The sequence below is a fragment of the Scyliorhinus torazame genome, chromosome 20, assembly GCF_047496885.1.
Source record: "Scyliorhinus torazame isolate Kashiwa2021f chromosome 20, sScyTor2.1, whole genome shotgun sequence".
NCBI classification, from domain to species: domain Eukaryota; kingdom Metazoa; phylum Chordata; class Chondrichthyes; order Carcharhiniformes; family Scyliorhinidae; genus Scyliorhinus; species Scyliorhinus torazame.
Window position 1 is genome coordinate 18,524,185 of NC_092726.1, and position 14,122 is coordinate 18,538,306.

Below are 14,122 nucleotides of genomic sequence, written 5' to 3' on the forward strand. Positions count from 1 at the left end.
GTGCGGCAGAGGCTGTACCACCTGGATTTTAGGCTCAAGTCTTTAGCTCTCGTCGGCAGGACCACTTCACCAAACAGGGGAGAGTGCTGGAAACTGAGCCTGGATTGACAGGAACAGTGTTTCCGTGCAACTACGGAGTTTCGAATATTTCACCTCGAATCAAAATATAGTTCATATTACTGGTTAAGAGTCCCGTCAAACTTAGCTTTCAAAGCGAAAGCAAATACAATATCATAGCAGTTTGCTTTACTTTGCCCGCTGTCGCTATCTGCACAAACGGCAAACTAGAAGTGAAATTCTAATCTGATTATTTAAAGCGAGCATGCGAGAAGGAGTGTGCTGTCTTTGTTAGATCAGAGTGTCTTACCATCTGGGTTTAAATTAACCTACCTCGTGTAGAACACCAGTCAAAACTGTATCGACTGCCGACTGATCACACACACATGGTTCTGTTATAAATATTTCTCAATGCAAGTTCGGTCTGAAATCCATGTGGCACAGATCGTCAAATTAATGTCTTTGCGGCTTTTGATCAGGGTTAAAACGTTGCTCTTAGTATCCTAGCTAGAGATGGACCGTGTTTTTCCAAAAGTGTCTTTATGATTGGCATCATTAAATCGACTGATGTATTCAGAAAATTATGTTACTGAAATTCCCAAAATATGTTGCGGGATTGGCTCTGCGTTATTGATTAGATAGTGGTGACCTTCAAAATGATCACCTTTAATATTGCTCACTATGTTCTATTTCATGTATCTGTACACACAGTGCCTTGTGTTTATGTAAATTTGACAATGGGCCGTATTTTCCATATATATTTACACGGAATCATGTTGTGTTTAATGACATGGAAACTTGCTCTTCATTACCTTTCCACCGGCACGATATGTTGTTTTTAGTTGAGGCCATCCAAGTTCCCACTACCTCCAATATGTGTGTGTAGATCAAATCTGCTTGGTTACATTAGTTGCTTTTTATATTAGAAAATATTCTGGTTCGATGCCAGGGACAATTACTGCCACTGCTCTCTGATACTTTGTGCAGGTAGCGAATATTGCATGTTAAAATCCGGTATACGTGGACTAATTAAAGTCACACTATCTTCAAGTTCCATTCAGTATCTCCCTGGGTTTGAGCCTGCACCTGGATTGCTCAATATTGCGATAGAAACACCCTGCTGAGTTCAGTTGGTAGTAGGCATAACTTGGACTTGTGCTGTACACTCGCGGGGCTAATTGACTCCCCAGGCTCTGATATAATTGGAGTGGTCACGTCCAACAGGTTGGGTCTAAATAGTCTGCTTATAATTTCAGTTTGTGTCTGCTATCTCTGTGCGACAGCCGCGGAGGACAAGTGAAGCAATCGGGCGATGCATCGGTGTTCAATTTTAGTTGAACTATGAGGTTGGGAATTAGAATGCGTGTTAATCAGATGTAAGATATTGGACAAAATGTTGACTGAGAGTGACAGAGGTGGTCAGGGTTTCCTGATAGGTGTTGATGGATTTTGAAATCAACTCACTCGAGATGTGTGTTAAATGTCAATTCCAGAAACTGCATAAACTACTCACTTTTTACGGAAGCATTCGGTAATACAATGTAATAAAATAAAGACGCTTTTCTGAATTGATTTTGGTCATCAAACGGTGGGAGAAATAGATCCAGAGATTAATCTGCAACTCAGAGTTTGCTCTTTTATGTTACCTCAAATGGGTCTTGCTCCTTGAATCATTTTTTACCAATAGGGTGATGAAAAGGGGCATATTTCACTTAAATACAGGGTGAGGGAGGGTGAACAGTTCAAACGATTCATTTTATTTCTACATTTATAATCTAATGCCGGGGCGGCACGGTGGCACAGTGGTTAGCACTGCTACCTCAAGGCGCCGGGGATCCGGGTTCGATCCCGGCCCCGGGTCACTGTCCGTGTGGAGTTTGCATATTCTCCCCGTGTCTGTGTGGGTCTAACACCCACAACCCAAACATGTACAGGGAAGGTGGATTGGACAGGCTATATTGCCCCATAATTGGAAAAAACAGAGTTGAGCACTTAAAATGTTTTAAAAATCAATATATGTCCAATGATTTTTTTTTAAGAGCCTCAAATTTAAAAAGGCACAATTCTTCATTCTAGTCGCAGTCAGTAAAATGTGCATTATATCTGATCCCGCGATTCACTGGGAACTGAATTTGGACGGGACATTTTCGCCACATTTTGATTTCTTATTGAAACTGAAATCAATCGCACAACAGCCTGTTCTCTTTTGTGTCCTGGAACTCTGTAAAGCCGGAGAAAGCCGGAGCTAAAATTTCAATTGGGGCCTTCGACCGAGCCTGCGACTAGTGGAGAGTGGTCCGTGTGAGATTAGTGTGTTTCCAAGTCAGAAATATAGAACACAACAGTAGCACCGACTACCCATTCATCCCGCATTGAGAATTCTGTCCCCGGAATTTCGCAGAGTAATACAAAGAAAGAACTAACTGATCGTAAATAGTCTGTACACTATTTATCAGGTTGGACAATGGCTCCAACTATCCAATAGTATTGCATTCATCAGAGGGGGAAATCAATATTGCGACATTGTTATTAATTATTAATAGAGGTATTCCCAGCTGCACAATCCAGATATGATGCCATTGATCTGATGCGGATTTGCTGTATCTGTCTGACCTTTTACATCAGATTAACTTTGGATGTCATGCATTGACAAGTGTAGTGTCTTGGGATATTTCGTGTATTTGGTCTCTTTCCACGTGATCCGTAAGCTGATGCAGTATTTCTACCCAGACATGTTTCTGTACGTCCCCCCACATGCCCTGGACTTTTGGTGTATCCTGTTATACAGTGCTGATCCTAAGATAGAAAATGTGTTCGGCATCTCCTGGGAGAGGGGTGCAATGTGGATCTACAAGATGCACTGCACGGACTCGCCAAGGTTCCTCAGACAGCACCTTCCAAATCCACAAGCGCTACCATCCAGAACGGCAAGAACAAATTGGGCCAGTAGAACAGCAAGGACGTTATTGAACAGTGGAACAGGCTTGGCGGGTGGGCTGTATAGTTTATTCCTGCGCCAGTGAATACTCCTTCCTTTCCTTTCACAAGTTCCACATTGTGGTCACTTTATGTGACAAATCCCGAATCCGCTTCCATATTTAAATGTGACCACAACAATTTTCACGGTTCCTGTAAATCTTTGCTACGCGTTTGCTTATTGTATCCCCAAGTTAACGTTTATTCAGGCACAAGCCCGGGAAGTTAGAGATAGTTTTTTGGGAAGTTATGGATGACACTATTGATATGTTTGTCTGGTTTCCTTGAGCTGAATTATTCGTGTCGCTATTTTAATGGTGCATTATCGCATTGTTAAAAAAACAATTTGCTTCCTCCGCCAATAAACAGAGAATTTACAGTGCAGTAGGAAGCCATTCGGTCCATCGAGTCTGCACCGGCTCTTGGAAAGAGCACCCTACCCAAGGTCAACACATCCACCCTATCCCCATAACCCAGTAACTCCACCCAACACTAAGGGCAATTTTGGACACTGAGGGCAATTTATCATGGCCAATCCACCTAACCTGCACATCTTTGGACTGTGGGAGGAAACCGGAGCACCCGGAGGAAACCCACGCACACACGGGAGGGTGTGCAGACTCCGCACAGACAGTGACCCAAGCCGGAATCGAACCTGGGACCCTGGAGCTGTGAAGCAATTGCGCTAACCACAATGCTACCGTGCCGCCCATAAGAACTCAATGAGTTTCGAAAGTTGTTCAAAACGGACATTAAACGGTTTAATGTAAAAGAATGATTTCAATTATTCACGTAGCCAATAATCTATTGGAGACACATGACCTGATAAACACTGTGTATTGACTGTATTTTGCAATCCCATGTAGTGAACGTCCATCAGCTGAAATGTCGATGTTTTTAAATGTCATGCAGGAAGTTCAATTGCAGTCTTTGAAATTCAAGCTTGTTCCTTCTTACTTCGACTCCTTTAAATGCACTGTCCGTAGGGCATCAAGGCCCTGGACATGGCACCGAGGTGGTTTAGCAGGAAGTCACCATGGGTGAAGCAATTCCGTTATATGGAGCAACTTGCATTGATCAGCTTGGAGCAGAGAGGCTGAGGGGAAATTAAACAGTTATTCAGAATGCTGAGATGTTTTGATAGAGCAAGTAGAGAGGAATGATTTGCTCCCACAAGTGGGTCAGGGACAGTAAATTGAACAAATTTATTAAAAGGACAGAAGTAATGAGGGAACTTAATTCACACCGTGGTTTTAAAAAAATATTCAAAGCACGAGCTAGCAGAGTATTGAAATCCGATTCTAGATGAGCACTTTAAAGGCCATTGAAAGTGCTCTTGAACAGTCCTATTTGCTGGGTTCTGGGGAGAAGCTGCATTAATGATACTCTCTCGCGCAGCTATTTCAAAGAAGCTGAACCGAGCGGATTGCTCCTGTTCTTGATTGAACCTACAGTGTAGATGCAAGATCGTTGACTCATTTTCATTCCAGACTGTTGAACGTCATAAGCATCGCAGGACAAGCTGGTGGTTGGAACCTGGACACATTTTATCTATTAAAGGTCACATGACTTCTCATTGGTGCATTTGACCAGACTGCAATTGACGGTTTACACATACCAAATCCTATTGGGTGTTTGGAAGGAAATATCTGTCGACTCTGTTCTCAAAGGATTAACGTCCAGAAGAGGCGGAGAGTTAAAAGGTGCTGAAGCGGCCGCTCGGCATTGGGTCAATCTTCAGACTGTATCGCTGTAACTGGCAGCTGGAGCGATGTCATGGTCCTGCCTGACCTTAATTCTACTGCAGCTTTTGATCTGTAAGTTTTTGAATGTCTTCGATTCTCCAATGATACAGTGATCATGACTGAAATAGGTGCATTATTAATATTGTTCTCCGTCCGCAGTAACAGAACATAATGAGCTGACGTGAAAAGTAAATGACATTTTCTTCACTTTTCATTTTGTGATGGGTCATTTAATGAGACGTCCGAAATCGTTGCTCTCGCCTTAGATTTGTGACTATGGTACAGAGCGCAGGCTGGAGTTCAAAATCGTAGTGGTTTATTGAAAGTGAGCCTGTTAGACAGTGAGTGCGATTACCCAGATCACAGGGTGTGTCTGGAGTAGTATTCCAGAAACCCATTACAGAAAACTATCTATCTGAATCAAAGCTGCCGTTCATTGGGATGGAGTGGAATGGATATTCAAATGGTTTATTTAATTTGCAGAACCTCGTCTGATACATTTTGCGGATTGTTTGGTTCATATTTCAATTCTATCATCTGCAACTGGGGAAATGTCCTCCATTTCTGTAAAAAAAACAATGACCGTTGATATTTAGATAGCGCTTGCAGAGTTCAGGAAACGCCAGAGTTCGACTGTCAAAGAGCCACATTGCTGAAGTGCATTCGGTGTTGTAATGGAGGCGAAGCGGCAGTGACATTAGGTACAGAAAGTTCCAACAAACAATAACATGAGAATAACTAACCCCATCTGTTTGGGATGTTGGCTGAGGGCTGAATGTTGGCGCGGAAAAGTTCCCCGCCTCTTCTTCGAAATCGTGCACCTTGAGAGGGCAACTGAGCGTCCGAAGAGCGCCCCGTTCAGAAGAGACTATCTCCGACAGTGTGGCACACGCTCAGTGCGGCAGAGGCTGTACCACCTGGATTTTAGGCTCAAGTCTTTAGCTCTCGTCGGCAGGACCACTTCACCAAACAGGGGAGAGTGCTGGAAACTGAGCCTGGACTGACAGGAACAGTGTTTCCGTGCAAATTCGGAGTTTCGAATATTTCACCTCAAATCAAAATATAGTTCATATTACTGGTTAAGAGTCCCGTCAAACTTAGCTTTCAAAGCGAAAGCAAATATAATAGCATAGCAGTTTGCTTTACTTTGCCCGCTGTCGCTATCTGCACAAACGGCAAACTAGAAGTGAAATTCTAATCTGATTATTTAAAGCGAGCATGCGAGAAGGAGTGTGCTGTCTTTGTTAGATCAGAGTGTCTTACCATCTGGGTTTAAATTAACCTACCTCGTGTAGAACACCAGTCAAAACTGTATCGACTGCCGACTGATCACACACACATGGTTCTGTTATAAATATTTCTCAATGCAAGTTCGGTCTGAAATCCATGTGGCACAGATCGTCAAATTAATGTCTTTGCGGCTTTTGATCAGGGTTAAAACGTTGCTCTTAGTATCCTAGCTAGAGATGGACCGTGTTTTTCCAAAAGTGTCTTTATGATTGGCATCATTAAATCGACTGATGTATTCAGAAAATTATGTTACTGAAATTCCCAAAATATGTTGCGGGATTGGCTCTGCGTTATTGATTAGATAGTGGTGACCTTCAAAATGATCACCTTTAATATTGCTCACTATGTTCTATTTCATGTATCTGTACACACAGTGCCTTGTGTTTATGTAAATTTGACAATGGGCCGTATTTTCCATATATATTTACACGGAATCATGTTGTGTTTAATGACATGGAAACTTGCTCTTCATTACCTTTCCACCGGCACGATATGTTGTTTTTAGTTGAGGCCATCCAAGTTCCCACTACCTCCAATATGTGTGTGTAGATCAAATCTGCTTGGTTACATTAGTTGCTTTTTATATTAGAAAATATTCTGGTTCGATGCCAGGGACAATTACTGCCACTGCTCTCTGATACTTTGTGCAGGTAGCGAATATTGCATGTTAAAATCCGGGATACGTGGACTAATTAAAGTCACACTATCTTCAAGTTCCATTCAGTATCTCCCTGGGTTTGAGCCTGCACCTGGATTGCTCAATATTGCGATAGAAACACCCTGCTGAGTTCAGTTGGTAGTAGGCATAACTTGGACTTGTGCTGTACACTCGCGGGGCTAATTGACTCCCCAGGCTCTGATATAATTGGAGTGGTCACGTCCAACAGGTTGGGTCTAAATAGTCTGCTTATAATTTCAGTTTGTGTCTGCTATCTCTGTGCGACAGCCGCGGAGGACAAGTGAAGCAATCGGGCGATGCATCGGTGTTCAATTTTAGTTGAACTATGAGGTTGGGAATTAGAATGCGTGTTAATCAGATGTAAGATATTGGACAAAATGTTGACTGAGAGTGACAGAGGTGGTCAGGGTTTCCTGATAAGTGTTGATGGATTTTGAAATCAACTCACTCGAGATGTGTGTTAAATGTCAATTCCAGAAACTGCATAAACTACTCACTTTTTACGGAAGCATTCGGTAATACAATGTAATAAAATAAAGACGCTTTTCTGAATTGACTTTGGTCATCAAACGGTGGGAGAAATAGATCCAGAGATTAATCTGCAACTCAGAGTTTGCTCTTTTATGTTACCTCAAATGGGTCTTGCTCCTTGAATCATTTTTTACCAATAGGGTGATGAAAAGGGGCATATTTCACTTAAATACAGGGTGAGGGAGGGTGAACAGTTCAAACGATTCATTTTATTTCTACATTTATAATCTAATGCCGGGGCGGCACGGTGGCACAGTGGTTAGCACTGCTACCTCAAGGCGCCGGGGATCCGGGTTCGATCCCGGCCCCGGGTCACTGTCCGTGTGGAGTTTGCATATTCTCCCCGTGTCTGTGTGGGTCTAACACCCACAACCCAAACATGTACAGGGAAGGTGGATTGGACAGGCTATATTGCCCCATAATTGGAAAAAACAGAGTTGAGCACTTAAAATGTTTTAAAAATCAATATATGTCCAATGATTTTTTTTAAGAGCCTCAAATTTAAAAAGGCACAATTCTTCATTCTAGTCGCAGTCAGTAAAATGTGCATTATATCTGATCCCGCGATTCACTGGGAACTGAATTTGGACGGGACATTTTCGCCACATTTTGATTTCTTATTGAAACTGAAATCAATCGCACAACAGCCTGTTCTCTTTTGTGTCCTGGAACTCTGTAAAGCCGGAGAAAGCCGGAGCTAAAATTTCAATTGGGGCCTTCGACCGAGCCTGCGACTAGTGGAGAGTGGTCCGTGTGAGATTAGTGGGTGTCCAAGTCAGAAATATGGAACACAACAGTAGCACCGACTACCCATTCATCCCGCATTGAGAATTCTGTCCCCGGAATTTCGCAGAGTAATACAAAGAAAGAACTAACTGATCGTAAATAGTCTGTACACTATTTATCAGGTTGGACAATGGCTCCAACTATCCAATAGTATTGCATTCATCAGAGGGGGAAATCAATATTGCGACATTGTTATTAATTATTAATAGAGGTATTCCCAGCTGCACAATCCAGATATGATGCCATTGATCTGATGCGGATTTGCTGTATCTGTCTGACCTTTTACATCAGATTAACTTTGGATGTCATGCATTGACAAGTGTAGTGTCTTGAGATATTTCGTGTATTTGGTCTCTTTCCACGTGATCCGTAAGCTGATGCAGTATTTCTACCCAGACATGTTTCTGTACGTCCCCCCACATGCCCTGGACTTTTGGTGTATCCTGTTATACAGTGCTGATCCTAAGATAGAAAATGTGTCCGGCATCTCCTGGTAGAGGGGTGCAATGTGGATCTACAAGATGCACTGCACGGACTCGCCAAGGTTCCTCAGACAGCACCTTCCAAATCCACAAGCGCTACCATCCAGAACGGCAAGAACAAATTGGGCCAGTAGAACAGCAAGGACGTTATTGAACAGTGGAACAGGCTTGGCGGGTGGGCTGTATAGTTTATTCCTGCGCCAGTGAATACTCCTTCCTTTCCTTTCACAAGTTCCACATTGTGGTCACTTTATGTGACAAATCCCGAATCCGCTTCCATATTTAAATGTGACCACAACAATTTTCACGGTTCCTGTAAATCTTTGCTACGCGTTTGCTTATTGTCTCCCCAAGATAACGTTTATTCAGGCACAAGCCCGGGAAGTTAGAGATAGTTTTTTGGGAAGTTATGGATGGCACTATTGATATGTTTGTCTGGTTTCCTTGAGCTGAATTATTCGTGTCGCTATTTTAATGGTGCATTATCGCATTGTTAAAAAAACAATTTGCTTCCTCCGCCAATAAACAGAGAATTTACAGTGCAGTAGGAGGCCATTCGGTCCATCGAGTCTGCACCGGCTCTTGGAAAGAGCACCCTACCCAAGGTCAACACATCCACCCTATCCCCATAACCCAGTAACTCCACCCAACACTAAGGGCAATTTTGGACACTGAGGGCAATTTATCATGGCCAATCCACCTAACCTGCACATCTTTGGACTGTGGGAGGAAACCGGAGCACCCGGAGGAAACCCACGCACACACGGGAGGGTGTGCAGACTCCGCACAGACAGTGACCCAAGCCGGAATCGAACCTGGGACCCTGGAGCTGTGAAGCAATTGCGCTAACCACAATGCTACCGTTCCGCCCATAAGAACTCAATGAGTTTCGAAAGTTGTTCAAAACGGACATTAAACGGTTTAATGTAAAAGAATGATTTCAATTATTCACGTAGCCAATAATCTATTGGAGACACATGACCTGATAAACACTGTGTATTGACTGTATTTTGCAATCCCATGTAGTGAACGTCCATCAGCTGAAATGTCGATGTTTTTAAATGTCATGCAGGAAGTTCAATTGCAGTCTTTGAAATTCAAGCTTGTTCCTTCTTACTTCGACTCCTTTAAATTTCTTGTTATTTATACTAAAATTCCACTGTTTGTTTTCAGAAGCTTCAATGACAAGTTAACTGAAGTGCAACGGTTTAGAATAATTTCACAGTTTGCCACCACGGTAGCATTGTGGATAGCACAATTGCTTCACAGCTCCAGGGTCCCAGGTTCGATTCTGGCTTGGGTCACTGTCTGTGCGGAGTCTGCACATCCTCCCGTGTGTGCGTGGGTTTCCTCCGGGTGCTCCGGTTTCCTCCCACAGTCCAAAGATGTGCAGGTTAGGTGGATTGGCCATGATAAATTGCCCTTAGTGTCCAAAATTGCCCTTAGTGTTGGATGGGGTTCCTGGTTATGGGGATCGGGTGGAGGTGTTGCCCTTGGGTAGGGTGCTCTTTCCAAGAGCCGGTGCAGTCTCGATGGGCCGAATGGCCTCCTTCTGCACTGTAAATTCTATGATTAAAAAGTACAGAACTCCGAATAGTAGTGTTCCCACTGAAAATTGAGGCAGGATTTACAGTCAGCTGCAGTTTAACGTGTCTGCCAACTGACCAGGACATGGAAGGAATCGTCAATTTGATATCGAGACACATATACCTCTGATTTGGACAAGGGTGCACAGAGAAACACATTCCCAGTTGGTGACCACAGCAGCTAACGACAGCGGGTTAAAAATGGGAGAAAATGGAGATAATAGGAGTCGTGTCGATAAATGCGAAAGCAGTAAATTGTGAGAATGAACACCTATCTGAGTTACCAGGAGAAAATCCAGAGGAATAGGCGGAAATGGGAGCCTCGGTTATAGATTATTGATGCTAATTTCCGTGAGGTGAGCAGCGTTGGCGAGAGCGGAATCAATTGGTCGGCCCGAGTTATCCAGATAAGGTGGAGTTGAAAGTAGTTCTGCAAGCAATAAATTATTGGAATAAGGTCCACGGTGACAGGGATAATGTGAGGGCGATTAATCTGCACGGTTGGCGGGCTGAAAGGGGACACAGGAAGGCGATGGAAAAGACTGAATGGATTGAAGCAGATTCACACAAACCACATTCACATTCAGATTCTGAACATCTCGGAATACATATTGAAATATTATTCCCTCTGGGCTTTCACTCAGATGCAGGCAGTGGGGCATTTCAGGATGCTGACTGATATCAGAGAGAGTTGGCAATGACAGTTGGGACTCCAGACTGCATACACTGGTCACACACAATTTATATTACCGAACCAGGACAGAAAGTGGCCAATGTTTGGGCAATTGGAGATATGTAAAATTCTCTGCAAGCACGCTGGACAATGTTGGGCATATAAAACACCTAAAGATCTCTGGGTGGAGGTTGGGGGGGGGGGGGGGGGGGGATGACGGCAGGGGGATTTGGAGCAGGTCAGGTTTGGGCTTCGGTCTGTCGGCCGAGCTGCAGACACTGTGAGGGGCGAGGTTACCTGGACACGTCATTCCAGGTGGCAGTCACACACTTTAGTCTAGGGACTTTTGATTCGGTCATTGGTCAGGGACAGGATGGCGTAACTGCGGGAGCGGCAGGTAGTGGGACCCAGGGGATAGAAGTGGCCCTTGGAATTGTACAACAGATTCGAGGTTTTGCAGCTGTAACTATTATAGCAGGGGTTGCAGCGTGGTGGACATTAGCATCACGGTACAGAAAGCCATTCAAAATGTGAAAGAAATATCTTGGTCGCGGAGCATAGTACAGTCAGAAGGCTAGACAAAGTTCTCTGGGTCTGAGTGCAGGTGGTTGTGTTCCCTACCCAGTGCCAGAGAGGTAATTATCTCTGGACTATTACCCGAGCCTTGAGCAAACTGGTGTGGAGTAAATAATTAGAGAGATGAATGTGCGGTTCAAACTGCATGGGAGAAATATGTTTCAATACATGGCCACTGTCACCAGTAGTGGGGAAGAGGGAGCTGTACCATTGGGGTGGTCTTCGTCTGAACTGTGCTGACTTCAGTACTCTGACCTAGTCCGATAACGAAGGCAGCGGAGAGCTTGAAACTAAATAGTGAGGGGAGGTATTATGCGCGCGGAAATGCCCTAACCAAAGGGAAACGAGAAGGTAATGGAGACGAGTACCGATTTGTGTCACGATAGCCAGAGTGTGGCAGGAAGAGACAGAAAGTACAAAGATCAGTGTTACCAGCAGATAAGGTCAGAAATTCCATAAAATAGTACTAAGGCTGAATGAAAGTCTCAGTTTGTGAATGCAGGTAGCATTCATTACATAATGGATGAATTGAAGGCACAGATAGAAATGAATACATGTGACCTGACAGCCATTACAGAGACAGTTGAAAGTTGCTCAAGGCAGGGCGCTGAACATTGGAGGGTGATGGACATTTCAGAATGACAGGAAGGTAGGACAATACTCTGCTAATTAAAAATGGCATTAGTGCAGCCGTGAAAGAAGATCTTAGATCGAAAGAGCAAGATGCTGAATCTGTTTAGGTAGAAACAATGAATGTAAATGACTTTAGGGGGTGTAAACAGCCCCCTAATAGTAGTTGCTGGTATGACATGGTATACAGGAAGAGGTAAATGGAACGTGGAAGTAAAGTACTGCCATCATCATTGGTGAGTTTAATCTACACATAGTGTTGGCAAATCTAATGGGCCAATATTGCCGGGAACACAAGTTCATACAATGGATACGGGACAATTTCTGGGAGCAGTATAATCTTGAGCCAAAAAGGGAGCCGGATATCCTGGGCCTGGCAATTAGTAATGAGAGAGCATTAACAAATAACGTTAAAGTAAAGGAACCTCTTTCCAACAGCGATCAAAACAATAGACAGTTTCATAGAACAAAGAAAAGTACAGCACAGGAACAGGCCCTTAGGCCCTCCAAGCCTGTACCGGTCATGATACCAACCTTTGCCAAAACCCTCAGCATTTCTTTGTGCTGTCTCCCTCTGGACCCACCCTATCCATGTGTTTGTCAAGATGCTTTTTGAATGGCGTTAATGTATCTGCTTCCACAACCTCACTTGGCCATGCCTTCGAGGCACTCACCACCCTCTGCGTAAAAAAAATCTGCCTCGCACATCACCTCTAAACTTTTTCCCCACGGACTTTAAACCTCTGCCCCCTGTGACTGACCCCTCCACCTTGGGAAAGAGTGCCTGCCCATCCACTCTATCCATGCCCCTCATAATCTTGGCGACCTCAGGGCACCCCTCAACCTCCGTCTTTCTAATGAAAACAGTCTGAGGCTGTTCAGCCTCTCCGCATAGCTAACACCCTTCAGCCCAGGCAACAAGCTGGTAAACCTCCTCTGCACCCTCTCCAAAGCCTCCACATCCTTCTGGTAGTTTGGTGACCAGTATTGTGCACAACATTCGAAGTGCGGCCTTACCAAGGTTCCATACAACTGTAGCATGACTTGCCAGTTTTTATACTCAATGCTCCGTCCAATGAAGGCAAGCATTCCATCTGCTTTCTCCACTTGTGTTGCCACCTACAAAGATCTGTGAACATGCCTTAAAGTAAAGGAGCCTCTTGAGAACAGCGATCAAAATAGTAGAGTTTCAAAGAACAAAGGCACGTACAGCACAGGAACAGGCCCTTCGGCCCTCCACGCCTGTGTTGATAATGATGCCCCAACTAAAAACAAAACTGTCGGCCCTTACTCAGTCCGTATCCCTCTATTTCCTCTCTATTCATGTACCCATCCAGATGCCTCTGAAATGTTGCTGCTGTGCCTGCTTTCACCACATCCTCTAGCAACGCGTTCTAGGCACCCACCACTCTCTGTGTGAAACATTTACCCCGCACATCTCCCTTAACCTTTCCCCCTCTCACATTGAATCTGTGTCCCCTTGTAATTGGCACTTCCACCCTTGGAAAAAGCCTCTGACAATCCACTCTGCCAATGCCTCCCATACCTTTGTAGACCTCTATCAGATCTCCCGTCAGCCTCCATCTTTGCAGTGAAAACAATCCTAGTGTATTCAACCCCATAGCCAACACTCTCGAGACCGGGCAACATCCTAGTGAATCTTCTTTGCAAATCTTCTCTCTCCAAAGCTTCGACGTCCTTCTGAAAATGTGGTGACCAGAACTGCACGCAATACTCCAAATGCAGCCTAACCAACGTTTTATATATCTGGAACATGATTTCCCAATTCCTATACTCAATTCCCTGGCCGAAGAAGGCAAGCATGCCATATGCCTTCTTAATCACTTTGGCCACCCTATGTTGCCACTTTTAGGGAACTATAGACCTGAATTCCATCGTACACCTGGCTTGTAGATGGTGAACAGAATTTGGTGGGTCAGGTGGTGAGTTACCGACTGCAGAATTCCCTGCCTTGGTCCAGTTAACTTTCTGGTCAATGGTAACATCTGCCAGGATGTTAATGGTGGGGAATTCAGTAAATTGTGGTCTATGGTAATGCTGTTAAAAGCCACGGAGATATGGTTGGAGATGGTCATCCATCTGAGTTCAGC